General features: G+C 42.5%; 1 protein-coding gene across 2 annotated transcripts in view; it reads left to right on the top strand.

The window, feature by feature from the left end:
* Positions 1-15,002, top strand: part of LOC147011053 (multidrug and toxin extrusion protein 1-like) — a 226,908-nt gene that overhangs the window by 45,345 nt on the left and 166,561 nt on the right. The window lies entirely within an intron of this gene.

The following is a 15,002-nucleotide window of genomic DNA, read 5'->3' as shown; positions in this document are numbered from 1 at the left end:
GAACTCAGGACCTCTTGGATCCCAAGCCGCTGCCCTAACCACTGCGCCAACACCAGGCTTATATTATATATATATATATATATATATATATATATATATATATATATATATATATATATATATATATATATGTTGGCATGTGAATATATATGTATACATATATAGCATATAAAACTTTTGATTCAGTGAATCAGGAAGCCCTCTGGAGGATTCTTGGTCTTCGTATGGTGCCACCGAAACTGATCAATCTGAAGTTTGAACTCTACTCTGGTACTGAGAGTTCTGTGAGATGTAGTGATACCATCTCTGACTTATTTCCAGTTGTTACTGGAGTTGGTCAGGGGTGTGTGCTGGCCACCACACTTTTCATCACTTGTATGGTCTGGATTCTGGGGAGGATATCGGAGAAATCAAACTGTGGTGCATCATTTGGGAATGTCAAGATCTCTGACATTGCTTTTGCAGATGACGCAGTCATCTTTGCGGAGATACTAGATATACTTTTGGGGGCCCTCCAGGTGTTGAATGGGGAGTCAGAGCCACTGGTATTACAGGTTTCCTGGGTCAAAACTAAGACCCAGGCTTTCAGTGATGTCTTGGATGCTGCTATACTGTCTGTACCTGCTTGTGGTGAGGATGTTGAGGTCATGGAGAGATACACTTACCTTGGCAGTGATATTCATGTCTCTGCTGGCTGTGAGCCAGAGGTCAACAGACGTCTGCGTCGGGTCTGGGAAGTCATGGATTTACTGGATCATGGGGTGTAGCGCTGCCAGTACCTGTGCTGGAGTACAAAATTCTGAGTCTTCAGGTACTTGGTGCTTCCAGTCTTGCTCTATGGATGTGAGACTAGCACTGGGACCAGCGATCTTAGACAGAGACTTAATTCCTTTGGTACCAGGTCTATTTGGAGAATCCTTGGCTATCGCTGGTCAGACTTTGTGTCAAAGGAGCGGTTGCTGAGAGAGACTCAAATTAGATTTGTTACCTGCATAGTCTGTATGCATCAGCTGTGGTAGTATGGACATGTGGCTCGTTTTCCTGATACTGATACTGCTCAGCAGATTCTCTAAGCAAGGGAGCCCCGTGAGTGGAGGAGGCCAATGGGCTGACCACGTGCCTCGTGGTTGCAGCAGGTTGATCAGCATCTCAAGGAGATTGGGATGGGTCAGGCATCTGCCTGGGGGATGGCCAGATGGAGGCTCTTGGGAATATCGGCGGAAAGTGTAGGCAGCGATAAACCTCCTTTATCGTCTTTGTCTGGCAAACCTATCCTGTCAACCTAGCCTACTCCCAACCCCTAAGTTCCCTCTCTGGAGGGGAATAGGGAGAGACGAGCATCCTTTCGCGAGGCCCAATGAAGCCTCAGAATGGCCTCCTCAGAGTTCAGCGATCTACCAAGGTGAGTCCAGCGGCCTACAATGAGCGAAGGGATGGATGTTGCGAAGGGGTACATCTCCTATCTACCCTAACATTCATTAACCTGAAACTACCCCGGGCTTTCGAAAAACGCCTCACACTTTAAAACTATCGGTTCTAAAAACCATGATTCCCGTCGCCTGTGTTGGTGTCCATTATAAATTTGGGCCTTGCCCTCAAATTTTCATTCGTGCCTTGCACAATTTCCTGGCTGGGCAGCGTGGCTCAACTGGCAGGAACTCCCCCTCTGCCGAACTCTAACCATGACACCCATAGGCTGCCTCCGAGCCAAGCTGCTCCCTACAATGTGGGGGGTTGCCCTCTCTGGCATTGCCCCCCTCCGATGCCCACGTGGCCTGTTGATGCCCCGGGTCCCTTTCCGAGGGTCGCCCGTGCCCACTACACTGCCCCCGTGGCATTCTGGCACTACAGGTCCCGTGTCCGACGGGTTGCCCATGCCCACTACACTATCCCGGCCCCTGTTGGGCCCTTGGCCTATTCTGGCCGACTCGTCCGGTACCTGGGGTGCCCAGTAAACAAAACTCACCCTTCCAGCCGGTCCATGAACTCTTGCACCCCTCCAAACGGGTTTCGTGCCTTCTCTCAACACCAACAACACGACCTCCTGTTAGTAAATTTGAATAACCAACTAGCTGACATTAATCTGACCCCGGGGTCACTTGGGTGGGAATCACTCCTCCCCCCAACCAGTCATCGCACCATGCATACCACATTCGCTCCACTCACACACTTTGGCCCGCTGTCCCATACTCACTCATTGTACACTTTCCATTTCACAACTCACACCAACACTCTATACTACTATCCTTCTAACTAAATCCCCTGACTTACTCGTGCTCCCTCGTCATCCCTTAAAACTCATGCACGTTCCATTTACTCTACGTAGCTAAGCTACGTCCCCTCTACACATTTCCAGTCTGTCCATGTCTCCGAAAATCCAAAAAATTCCCATTTCCTAAATCTGAACTAAAATCCTTCTAACTAATCCATTCCACGGGCTCCATGACGAACAATTCACGTCCCCATGAAGCCGGTCTAACTAACTCTAACCCATCACCCTAACTACCTCCATGTGTGTGTGCTCGTCTTTACTTTCGTGTTTATCGTGTAGTCTCTCCTCTACCGTTTCTACCTCCCGTGTCTCTGTTATTCCTTTTATTATTTCCGTCGTCTCTACGTGTCTTGCCGTACACGTCTCCGTCACCCCATTTAATTTTTAACCTCCGCCATCGAAGATGGATGGAGGTTACTGTTTTCACCCGTTTGTTTGTTTGTTTGTTTGTGAACAGTATTACGGAAAAACTCCTGGACGGATTTCGACGAAACTTGATGGGGGGATTAGGTATGGTCCAAGGATCATGTCATTAGATTTTGGAGATTGTCCAAAGTCCAATATGGCCGTTATGGCGGCCATTTTGAAAAAAATATTTGAATTTTTGTTTTTGCATTTATACATGTTTTAAGTGATTTCCAACAAATAAATAAATACATTTGTTCGAGAGAAAAAAAAAATTGCAACTTTTTTTCAAAAAAAATTCGATTTTATTTGAAAAATATTTGAATTTTTTTTTTGCATTTCTACATGTTTTAAGTGATTTCCAACCCCCCCCCAAAAAAAATATTCTTAGAGAGAAAAAAAACAAATTTTGCAATTTTTTTTTCAAAAACATTTCGATTTTTTTTTTGGCATTTCTTCATGCGCGTCGATCTAGTTTAGTTTATTCAATCGTGGTTCAGTAGAGTCTGATCCGTTTTGACCTTCAATGAATAGGATATCAGGTTCACTTAAGTGACCTAGCAGTATTGGCGGCGGAGGTTTTGCGCTCGACCGAGTACTCCCGCTCTAGTTCCCTCTGTGTCACCGTCCCTTTCTCTGTCACCTGCACAAGTCTCGTCTTACACGTTCCCCGTATTACTTTGTCCTCCACCGCGGGGCTGACACTGTCCACACTCCCCCTTCGCTCGCTCGCTCCAGCACGTGGCGCTACCATTATGCCCGCCTGCAGGCATTGCCCCACGCGCCGCATTTCCTCCCGCATTTCTTTCATTTCGTTTTTCATCTCGAGTGCGTTTCCATCCATTTTTGCCAGCAATATTTCTAATAGCTGGTCTATGTCAGGTGGCCCGGTGGCAGTCGCTTCGCCATTATCGGGTGCGGATCCGCCGGGGACCGAGGAGGGATTTTGATGGAGGAGGGGAGGGGGGTGTCATACACCGCAGCCCCCGCCGCTGCGCCCATTGCGGACTCTGCATTTGTTTGTGGGGGGTGTTCAACTTGCATAATGGGCATGTTCTGCACGGTAATTTCACCCTGAGCCATGATTTCTTACATTTCTAAATTCATTACCCCCTACTCCCGTTCGCCTTGAACCGCCATCTTGCTTAACGGAAATAATTTAAAAGCTCGTTTTTTTTTTTAATGGAACCGGAGGGTCGCCTCGCACACCCTTGATCCGGTTCCGTTAATTTTGTTGGAGGCGGGAGAGTTTGTTTTCCCGCTCCTCGACACCAGTGTTGTAGATTTCCCGCCCGTCGGCGTTCGAACAACCGCGTCTAACCAATAGCAGTCGCTTCGCCCACCGAACGGACAATCCAGTCGTGACTTTCTGGAACAACGCCAGAAACCAGTCACGGGTGGGTTTTTATTCCCACCACAACCTTGTCCGCACTCAACCCGTGCTACAGGGTCTGATCGCCAAATCTTCGATTTTCCTTATTATTCGCGCAGGTAGGTGACCTTGAGATTGTACCTCAACGGGACCGCTTGGAAACGAGCCGCTTAAGCAGCTCACTTCCTTTTGGGATAACCGAGTGGGGTATTATCGCGCAGTCCCGTTGGACCTGATCACTTTACCAGCTATGTAAAAACCAACTGTATTCCGAGTGCAAGATGGGGCAGTTCAATGAGGGAATGGACACAACGAACAGGTTTACATTCACACAAGGACATTTATTATAATAAAGCACGTATGCAATTAAACAAGGCAAAACACTTATGCAATTATACAAGCAACAAAAGCACGACAAAAGAACTACAACCGTCTACTTATTATGTACAGTCACTTGCACTTAACAGCAGTTCTTACTTATTAGACGGGCCCACTGACACACGTACGTGCGCGCGCGCACGCACACACACACACACACACACACACACACATACACACACACACCGAAGAAATGGTGGCAGAGGCCTTTAATAAAAAGCTCCAGCTCGGAGGACAGGTGAGCTGAAACCCAGAACCTATCTCGAATCTTTCCACCTCGTGTGATCTTCAAGTTGTGCAGACCCGGGCTCCAGCGACAGCGAGCTGGATCCAATCGCCGCGAGCCGAGATCCTTCCTGAGCTCCCGCGACTCCTCGCGCGCTTCTCAACACATGCTGGTGAAACGAGGCGCCGATCCTTCCCGTCGATGCGTCGCTTCCCCGAGGAACCACCTCCACGAAGAGGTCGATGAGTCGCACCAAACCGGAACCAAAATGGAGAACAAAGAGCTACACAAACCAAGAAGAAGAAACCACCATTCGCAGCTCGAACTGAGCAACCGGCTCAACTTCCTTCCAAACAAAGCAGCTCGAAGCAAAATGCTCTCCCGAGCCAAGCAGAAGCCGAAGCTCACTGAACCACCAAAGCAAAAAGCCTCCAAAAAGCCTCCTCCCGAGCCAGGCCTCAGCCGAAGCTCAATGAGCCAGCCGAAGCAAAATGTTCCGAAAGCCTCAACCCTAACCCAAGCCAAACAGGACCCGAAGGTCTGCTGAACGGCTCCCCTCAACTCCCTTCTCCAACTCTGCCCAAGAACAAAAGAAAAGATCTCCTCTTATTCTTCTCCGCCCCCCCTCCTCCATGCCGGCGTGACTCATGCCCTCATGATCCATCCCCCCCCCCCGCTCAACTACGGGTGGGAGGGAGTTGTTGACATCATGAGTCACAGGACGGCATGGGTCTTCCTCTTCGCAGAAGAGGGGGAGCGGTGTCTCCATTGTTCGTTCCCTAACTATTAAATCGATCCGCAGTGCATCTAATCGATTTCTGAACATTTGAACAATGAAAGGTGAGCTATCTCGGGAACAAGCACTTATCGACATCGCTGACTAAAGGAACCTGTATGTTGCGTGCAATCAAATTCCCAAATTCGTAACAATATACTATATATATATATATATATATATATATATATATATATATATATATATATATATATATATATATATATATATATATATATATATATATATATATATATATATATATATATATATATATATATATATATATATATATATATATATATATATATATATATATATATATATATATATATATATATATATATATATATATATATATATATATATATATATATATATATATATATATATATATATATATGTGTGTATATACATATCTCAATGTACATATTGTTGCGAATTCGCGCCCGCCGGCGTGCAAGCGGCCACGTGACTCGAATCGTGGCAATTCGCCCACCGGACGGACAATTCAGTCGTGACCCTCTCGGACCAAGGCCGCGAGCGAGTCACGGGTGGGGGTTTAACCTCACCACGATCGTGCCAATTGCCCAACCGCGCAGGATAGGGTCGCTCGCCAAATTCGATCTACCTAAGTACCTGCGCGAATGGTCGACCGGGCGATCGCACCTCGCCGCAGGTCGACTCCGGGCACGGGCCGCTTGGGCGGCCCGTTCCGTGCTATCGGGATAACCGTGCGGTGTTATCGCCGACCTGGATGGTTCAGATTAATTACCGGGCGTATTAAGCCCACTACGAACCCTTTACGTGAAACAGGATGGAGGGTCAATGAAGAAAAGACGAAGCGAAACGGGAATACAGTTCACACAATGCACATTTATTACGCGACACCCGGAAAGCACACATATACAGCCAAACAGTCAAAATGCACATATAGCAGTAAAAACAAAAGAAACAATGACGCAGAGTTACTACCGAAGACGCGTACACACGGCAACACTTATACAGTTCTACTTTACAGATGGTGCCAACACACATTTACTCAAAAGCAAAGGAAAGAAGCCACCCTCATATAAAAGGGGGTAGACAGGCCTGGAGGACAATATGTACGCGTGACCTAGAGGAGTGGCCAGGTCCGCAAGAGCGAGGGGGGTGGGGTCCTACCTGCGTCCTCGTGACGCGTTGGCAGACGAGCCGCAAATGTGGCCGCGTGGCTGTGCCCCGACTCCGTGCTCCTTGGCGGGTTTCGTTGGCACGACGTTTGGAGTGTGGTGGGAACGGTCCCCCTTTTTGCACTATCTCAGCGCGGGGGAAAGGGGGAATTGTTGATGCCCTGGGGGAGGAGAATGGCTGGCTGGCTTGGGTCCCGCGACGAGTGATCTCACACCGCGACCTCGTCGCCGACCGCCGTCCTTCTCGCATCGGACCCGAGCTCCTTTGCCTCTTCCCGCAACTCTCCTCAGCCGATTGCAGAACCCAACTCGATGCCACACTGATGACTCGACTCACTCTGCCCTGCTGACACACACTGCTACTGCCACACTCTGCCACGATTCGCCTTGCGCTCGCCGTTTTATTGGCCGGCAGGAGAAAACAATATGCAAATATCTGGATCAGGATGACCTCAGGGGAGGAGTCACGCTCGCCAATTGGACGGAGGGAAAGTGGGCGTGGACCTCCCCTGATCCTAGAATTTGCATATATCGATTTCACACAGACGCGCCTGGAGGCGGGGCCAAGCTGCTCTGCGCTTGCTAATTGGACGGATCAGAAGTAGGCGTGTGGCATTCCTGATCCGAATTCTCCCTCGGAAAGGCCGGTATCTGCGCTCGCGGCTCGGTGCGTATCGCTGAACGAGCCCAAGACAGCCCGACGCTCAGTGTTCACAGGTGGTGCGGGAATGGCCATAGAAGGAGAGAGGTGAGGGTGTGGAGGGTTTATCGGTGGTGGTTTGATGATTATGGTGTCGTTTGGGAATGACGGTGATGCGATGTTTGCGGGATTGAGTTGTGAAGGTAAAGGTCGTGGCTGTTGGCGTTGTTGTTGTTGTTGTTGTTGTTGTTGTTGTTGTTGTCTGAGGGTTGTAGCGTGGTTGCAGTTGGTGACGATGGCTGGCGTGGTGGTTGTTGTGTGATGGCGGTTGAGACGTGGTTGGTTCAAAATAAAGATAGAACAGAAAAACGGCTATCTCAAAGCGTCGCAGCCCGAATGAATCACATAAATTCCCTCTAAACAACGGGTTTGGGGCTATCTACACATGTACTTAGAGTTATTTCACCTATGGGCCCTGATTGGTGGTTTGCGAATTTCCACAGCCGTAACAATATATATATATATATATATATATATATATATATATATATATATATATATATATATATATATATATATATATATATATATAAACATATATTAGCATATACCAAGCTGTTATATACTAACTCTCCGCACGGAGTTGAATGGGTGGCGAAAGGTGGATGAGGCATAATAGTTGATGTTATGGGAAGCTGGGAGGATGTCATTGGGGGATGTGATGCACTAGGGTTACCTGTCCTTAGTTTTCTAAAGGACCTCGCTGTAGATGACATTTTGGATGAGTGTGCTGTTGCTGAATAGTCCTTGTGAGGAATTGTTGTCCACTTTGATAGATATATAGGAGTAACCTCTTGCACGTAAAAATGCAACATATAGTTGGCCATGGGAGAACACAGAGGCTGGGTGGTATATTCCGAGTTTGTCAAATGTTTGGCCCTGGGATTTGTTTATGGTCATCGAGTATGCGACTGACAGGAAATTTCATCCTCTGCAGTGTGACTGGCAAGTTGGCGTCTGATGGGGCAAGTTTAACATGATATAGGCCTAGCCCTAGAATGAACAGGAGCAGTGGAGGGTGACCGAGAATCAGAATGCAAATTTCAATGAATGGCACTTTTTGACGCACATCCAACGACCAAACACTGCTTGGACGCTTTAATTTGAAGATCACACATGCAAGACACAACACAGGTAACGATGGTTGATATTGACAATTAATGTAATGAAAGGCAGTTGTTTGGGTGCATCCGACAATCGAACACCTCTTTAATTTGAACAGTTAACACGCACACATTCAAGGTACAGAACCTATTGTCGGACACCGCGCTTTCGAAGAGCAAAGAAAAGAAGAGAATCCGAGCAATGAAGTGATGACCTCATACCCGTTCCCTGGTTTCCCCGACCTTCAGATTATAGCCTTTAATGTTATCTGGACGTAGGCCTAATGCAACTTATTTTCGGATGTTTTTAATATGTACGTTGGATTTTAGACACAAATTGATACTCTAAGAGGGCGTGTTCAGTTCGGGAAGTACCTTGGATTTCAGACACAAATTGACAGTCTAAGAGGGCGTGTTCAGTCCGGGAAAGAGCCAGTCGGGGTACATAATGTTGGCAGAGCTCTGGCGCTTATCGTTCCCCTCCTTCCATGCTGATTTTTAAAACATGACAACCATTGCTGATGTTCTGAGCTATACTATTTATTATCAGTTGTATTTATGTTCAGTGTTTGATGCAATGAGTACTCCCTTACTTGAGTTCATATTTTTCGGATAGACGGCAGCACTTACCGGACAGCAGTTCAGCGATGGCGACTGGACTGGAATAAATGCGGCCGTTGATGGGTTGAAAATCTTGTTGAAGCCACGTTGTCATCCAATTCCAGCTTAGAAATTTAGTGCATCGTCTTCGTCACATTAAGAAACCACAGTATATGGGAAATGAGCACATTCCTGCCAGCGGTTTCAGAGGAGAAACGTCAAAATACACGCAGACGTTAACAGAAATAATATTTTAAAAAAATAAATCTTTACTTTAAATACAATGTATCTTGTTACATTTTTTGTGTCAAATTCACCTTCTGAGGTCGTCAGCATGTGCAGAAGAGGGTTTTACATTGCAGACGCCGTTTTTGAGGAGTGGCATTACGCCTCTCGGTGGTGACGGTCTGTCGACGACAGACATAATGACGTCAGCGAATGACCGATGATGTCATGACTGAATTACGCCTCTCAGTGGTGACGTCACACGTCGCCATGCAAACGAATGTAAAAATTTGAAAATCGCCCAAAATTCCCAAACTGTCCATCTGGCGCGATCTTACATAGCCCATGCTGTTCATTAGACCACAGAGCATTAGCATGCCGAAGGTGGCGACAATCCTCATGGCAGTTTTGGAGGAGATACGTCAAATTACACGCATACGTTAACAGAAATAACACATATATATATATATATATATATATATATATATATATATATATATATATATATATATATATATATATATATATATATATATATATATATATATATATATATATATATATACCGCATTCCTCACTTAATGACCGAGTTCCGTTCCTACGACGAGCTCGGTAAGCGAATTGGTCAATAAGCGAGGAATATATTTTTTAATGTTTATACAGTAGTGTACTGTATACTGTAATAAACAGAATAGAGGAAATCAGCTCTAATGTGCATTACTTAGGTTTGCATACTGTAAATACAAGTAATCGTTTTTATTTTTTCTGAATAAAGAAAAGGTCTAAAGGAAACTCCAACTTAATAACTTTGTTTTAATTTGCATAATTCTTACATATCTTGCATATTATTTATGACATCGCCATGTTCGTCTTTGTCAAACCCTTCGAAATTATTCACGAAACGTTTCAGGCATTTTTACCATATGCCTTGCATACACTTTTCTGTCACTCCCTCCCAAGTTCATTCAATGTTCTTTATGCAGTGTAAAATATTGTACGATTTCCAAAAATCACGAAGAGTTACTTCATCACTTTCTGTTGCTGCGAGAGCTTTTGAAAAAGTTCTGCACAAATAATACGCTTTGAGTATAGCTTTAGCTAGTATAGCTATAAATAGAACGTAGCCATAAATAGTACGCGCCGAGTCGCCGAGACGCCGCGCTACCATTTCCTCAACCAAAGTTCTCGGACAGCGTACAATACCGACTGGTCGGAGAGCTGGTCGTAATTCCGGCCGGTCGTTAAGCAGGTAGTTCGTTAAGTGACGAGTGCCTGTGTATATATATATATATATATATATATATATATATATATATATATATATATATATATATATATATATATATATATATATATATATATATATATATATCTTTTCTTCTTCTTTCGGATGGTCCCGTTCGGGGTCGCCACAGCGGGTCATCCGTCTGATCCGCATAGTGATTTGGCACATGTTTTACGCCGGATGCCCTTCCTGACGCAACCCTGGTCGCCTCTTACGACACAGGGATATGGTACACCTATTTTAACCGGGGTATACACCGGCTCAGTAAACTGGTACTCATTTCGCCGACCTCGGAAGGATGACAGGCTGAGTCAACCCCCTGGTGTATTAATTCAGTGGCCCAACGGGGATTGAACTCAGGACCTTTTGGATCCCAAGCCGCTGCCCTAACCACTGCGCCACTGCGCCAATATATACATATATATACATATATATATATATATATATATATATATATATATATATATATATATATATATATATATATATATATATATATATATATACATATACATATACATATACATATACATATATATATATATATATATATATATATATATATATATATATATATATATATATATATATATATATATATATATATATATATATATATATATATATATATACATATACATATATATATATATATATATATATATATATATATATATATATATATATATATATATATATATATATATATATATATATATATATATATATATATATATATATATATATATATATATATATATATATATATATATATATATATATATATATATATATATATATATATATATATATATATATATATATATATATATATATATATATATATATATATATATATATATATATATATATATATATATATATATATATATATATATATATATATATATATATATATATATATATATATATATATATATATATATATATATATATATATATATATATATATATATATATATATATCTCTTCTTCTTCTTCTTCTTTTGGCTGCTCCCGTTAGGGGTCGCCACAGCGGATCAACTGTCTCCATTTCGCTCTATCCTCCACATCTTCCATTGATACTCCAACCACCCGCATGTCCTCACCGCATCCATGAACCTCTTCTTTGGCCTTCCTCTTCTCCTGCCTGATGGCTCCATCTTCAGCATCCTTCTCCAGATATTCTCCGATTCCCTCCTGTGCACATGTCCAAACCATCTCAATCTCGCCTCTCTCACTTTGTCTCCAAACCATCCTACCTGCGCAGTCCCTCCAATATACTCATTCCTTATCCTGTCCATCCTCATCACTCCCAACGAGAATCGCAGCATCTATATATATATATATATATATATATATATATATATATATATATATATATATATATATATATATATATATATATATATATATATATATATATATATATATATATATATATATATATATATATATATATATATATATATATATATATATATATATATATATATATATACATATATATATATATATATATATATATATATATATATATATATATATATATATATATATATATATATATATATATATATATATATATATATATATATATATATATATATATATATATATATATATATATATATATATATATATATATATACCATTAAACCAGAAGCACTGTGTCCAATGGGGATCGGCAGAGTGTTCGTCACACTCCCCATGTTTCGATTTTTCCGGCCATCACATCATGTGCCTTCTGGTTGAATGGCTTGCATTAGCAGGAACAATTGTCTGGGTGGCAGATGGACAGTTGGTCTGTGCAGATTTTGCGGTTTTACCGTGTGAGACAATCCGCGGCGATGCTCACCATAACAGTCAGGAGGTGCATATAATGTATAAACGACGAATGTGGTCATCATTGGTTCGCTCTTTATTTGAATACCATCTTGATGGGAGCAAATAAGGCTGAAATCTGCATCAGTGGTTCTGTTTGTTGTTTAGTTGATGATGACCATACATCTTTGTTTCCTTGACAGAGTCACAAGGCTGAAGCTTATGTGTTGGAGGTGATGCTTTGGTGTGGACTGTGTTCAATGGGGATCAGTGGAGTGCTTGTCACACTCCACATGTTTTGACATGCATTTTCTCACTTATGAGGAGCCTCATCAATGGAAGAGGCCATTTGGCCAATCAAGCCAGTGCCAACTTGCCAATCTTCATGTAGCCTTCTTTCCTTAATGCTTAGAACTCAGTGACTGTCTGATAGTTTAAAACCATCCACCATTTCTGTTGCCACCACATTTCCAGGAAGAGCAATCAAAACTACCCTTGACATTATATGATCCTGATGATATTAATTGTTCTTACCCATCTCTAGCACCTTACATTCCCTCAAGTTAAACTGAATCTATGGTTCCAATCCTATGCCCAACCAGTCTGAGTGAAGGACCCATGCTTTCGTGGCATCCTAGCTTTCTACTTTTTTTACTCTCAAGCTGTGGCAACTGGTCCTGCCACTCTATTCTGCAAAAAAAAACTTCTTATGCACTTGTTTTATGTGTTCCTGTCTATTCTGTATATAAAATTAACCGAACTTCAAAATGTCTATTGTGTAGTTTCATTACAGCCATTGGTAGGACATTGGCCTGACTCCACCCACCATTGGAATCTGATGCAACTCCTGAAAAAGGAAATCATACACCCACCATTTTGCTACTCCATTAGGCCCAATACATATTCAGAAGTGTTAAAATCACCATCGCTATGCCTATAGATTTTCTCTGTGGTGTAAAAAATACATAAAGCGACTGTTAAAAGCATCATCTAAATTTCAATAAGTTGCAGCCCATCAGTGTCACAAGCATTCTGAGGCAAACAGTTTGAGTAGGCACCAGTCTTCATGCCTTCTGGCCTGTACGATCATTCCTTCATGGCCCAATGGAATTGGAATCTATAAATATGATGTATTTTATGTGCATTTAAGCAATAACTATGTTTTGGCTTCATTTCATAAACTGAGTTGTATTTTTTGAGGCACTGAGCAATAAAGCCAACGTTCTGTGCCTATACAGCACCTGCATTTTTATTTCATTTCAGAAGAGAATAAGGCTGTGCTTGTCCTCTGCCTGTGTTTTTTTTTTTTTTCAGGAGCAATCGAGGCTGTGCTTATGCACCATATGTTTGTGCATTTCACATTAATGCCTGAAACACATCAAAGAAAAAATAGGACCACTGGACATGTACTTTATCTGAAACCTGGACTAATGTTGTAACCCAAATTTGGTAGCATTCTGACTGGTGGGTCTGGAGAGGAAGGTTTTTGAAAGAACTTATGCGATTTTCCCAAACATTTAGTAAGTCCGCCATTTTGACACACTTCCAGTCAATGAATCAGCATGACCTCCACAATTTATCATCAGGACCCTGTCCTAATAATGTATCCCAAATTTGGTAGCATCCTGATTGGTGGGTCTGGAAAATGAGATTTGTGAAGGAATTAATACAATTTTCCCAAAAGTTGACTAAGTTGGCCATTTTAACAAATTTCTGGTCAGATGATCAGCATGGCCTCTGCAATTTAACATCAGGACCCTATCCTAATATTGTATTCCAGATTTGGTTGCATTCTGACAGGTGGGTATCGAGAAGATTTTTGAAGGAACTTGCATGATTTTCCCAAAAATTGACTAAGTTGGCCATTTTGATACACTTGCGGTCACGAGATTGGCATGACTGGCTATTTAAAATCCTTACCGTGGCCTAATGTTGTAACCTAAATTTGGTCGCATTCTGACTGGTGGGTCTGGAGAAGATTTTGGAAGGAATTTGCGGAATCACGTTTTGACACACATCCTGTCACGTGATCAGTGTGGCCTCTGCAATTTAACATCAGGACCATGTCCTAAGGTTGTAGGCCAAATTTGGTAACATTCTGACTGGTGGGTCTGGAGAAGAAGATTTTTGAAGGAATTTAGGTGTTTTTACCAAAAATTGACTATTGGCCATTTTCACAACTTCCGGTCAAGTGATCGGAATGACTTCTGTAATTTAACATCCCTTCCCTGACCTGATGTTGCAACCCAAATTTATGAGCATTTTGACTGGTGGGTCTAGAGAAGAAGATTTTTGAAGAAATTTACGAGGTTGGCCATTTTGACCGACTGAAAGTCATGTGACCAGAACCTGGTGTTGGCTTAATGGTTAGGGTGGTGGGTTTCGTATCTTAGAGGTCTTGAGTTCAAATCCGACTTTGCCATTGAATTGATACCATGTGGGTTTGACTCAGCCTGTCATCCTTCTGAGGTTGGCAAAATGAGTACCAGATTGCTGGGATGATTGAGACATTTGAGTATCCTGTATCAGAGTGGTGACCTGTCCAGGATTATGCCCAATATCCCAGGAGACTGCTTTGGCAGCACCAATGCGGCAAAGAGTGTGGTCTCAATGGATTTGGATTTAGATTGGAATGAGCTTTGCAATTCCTGTTACCAGTCAGGAG

The sequence above is a fragment of the Eptatretus burgeri genome, chromosome 16, assembly GCF_056783735.1.
Source record: "Eptatretus burgeri isolate ZD-2024b chromosome 16, Ebu_testis_v1, whole genome shotgun sequence".
Taxonomy (NCBI): domain Eukaryota; kingdom Metazoa; phylum Chordata; class Myxini; order Myxiniformes; family Myxinidae; genus Eptatretus; species Eptatretus burgeri.
The sequence above is the reverse complement of the archived record's forward strand: the minus strand, read 5'-3'. Positions and strand labels throughout refer to the sequence as shown.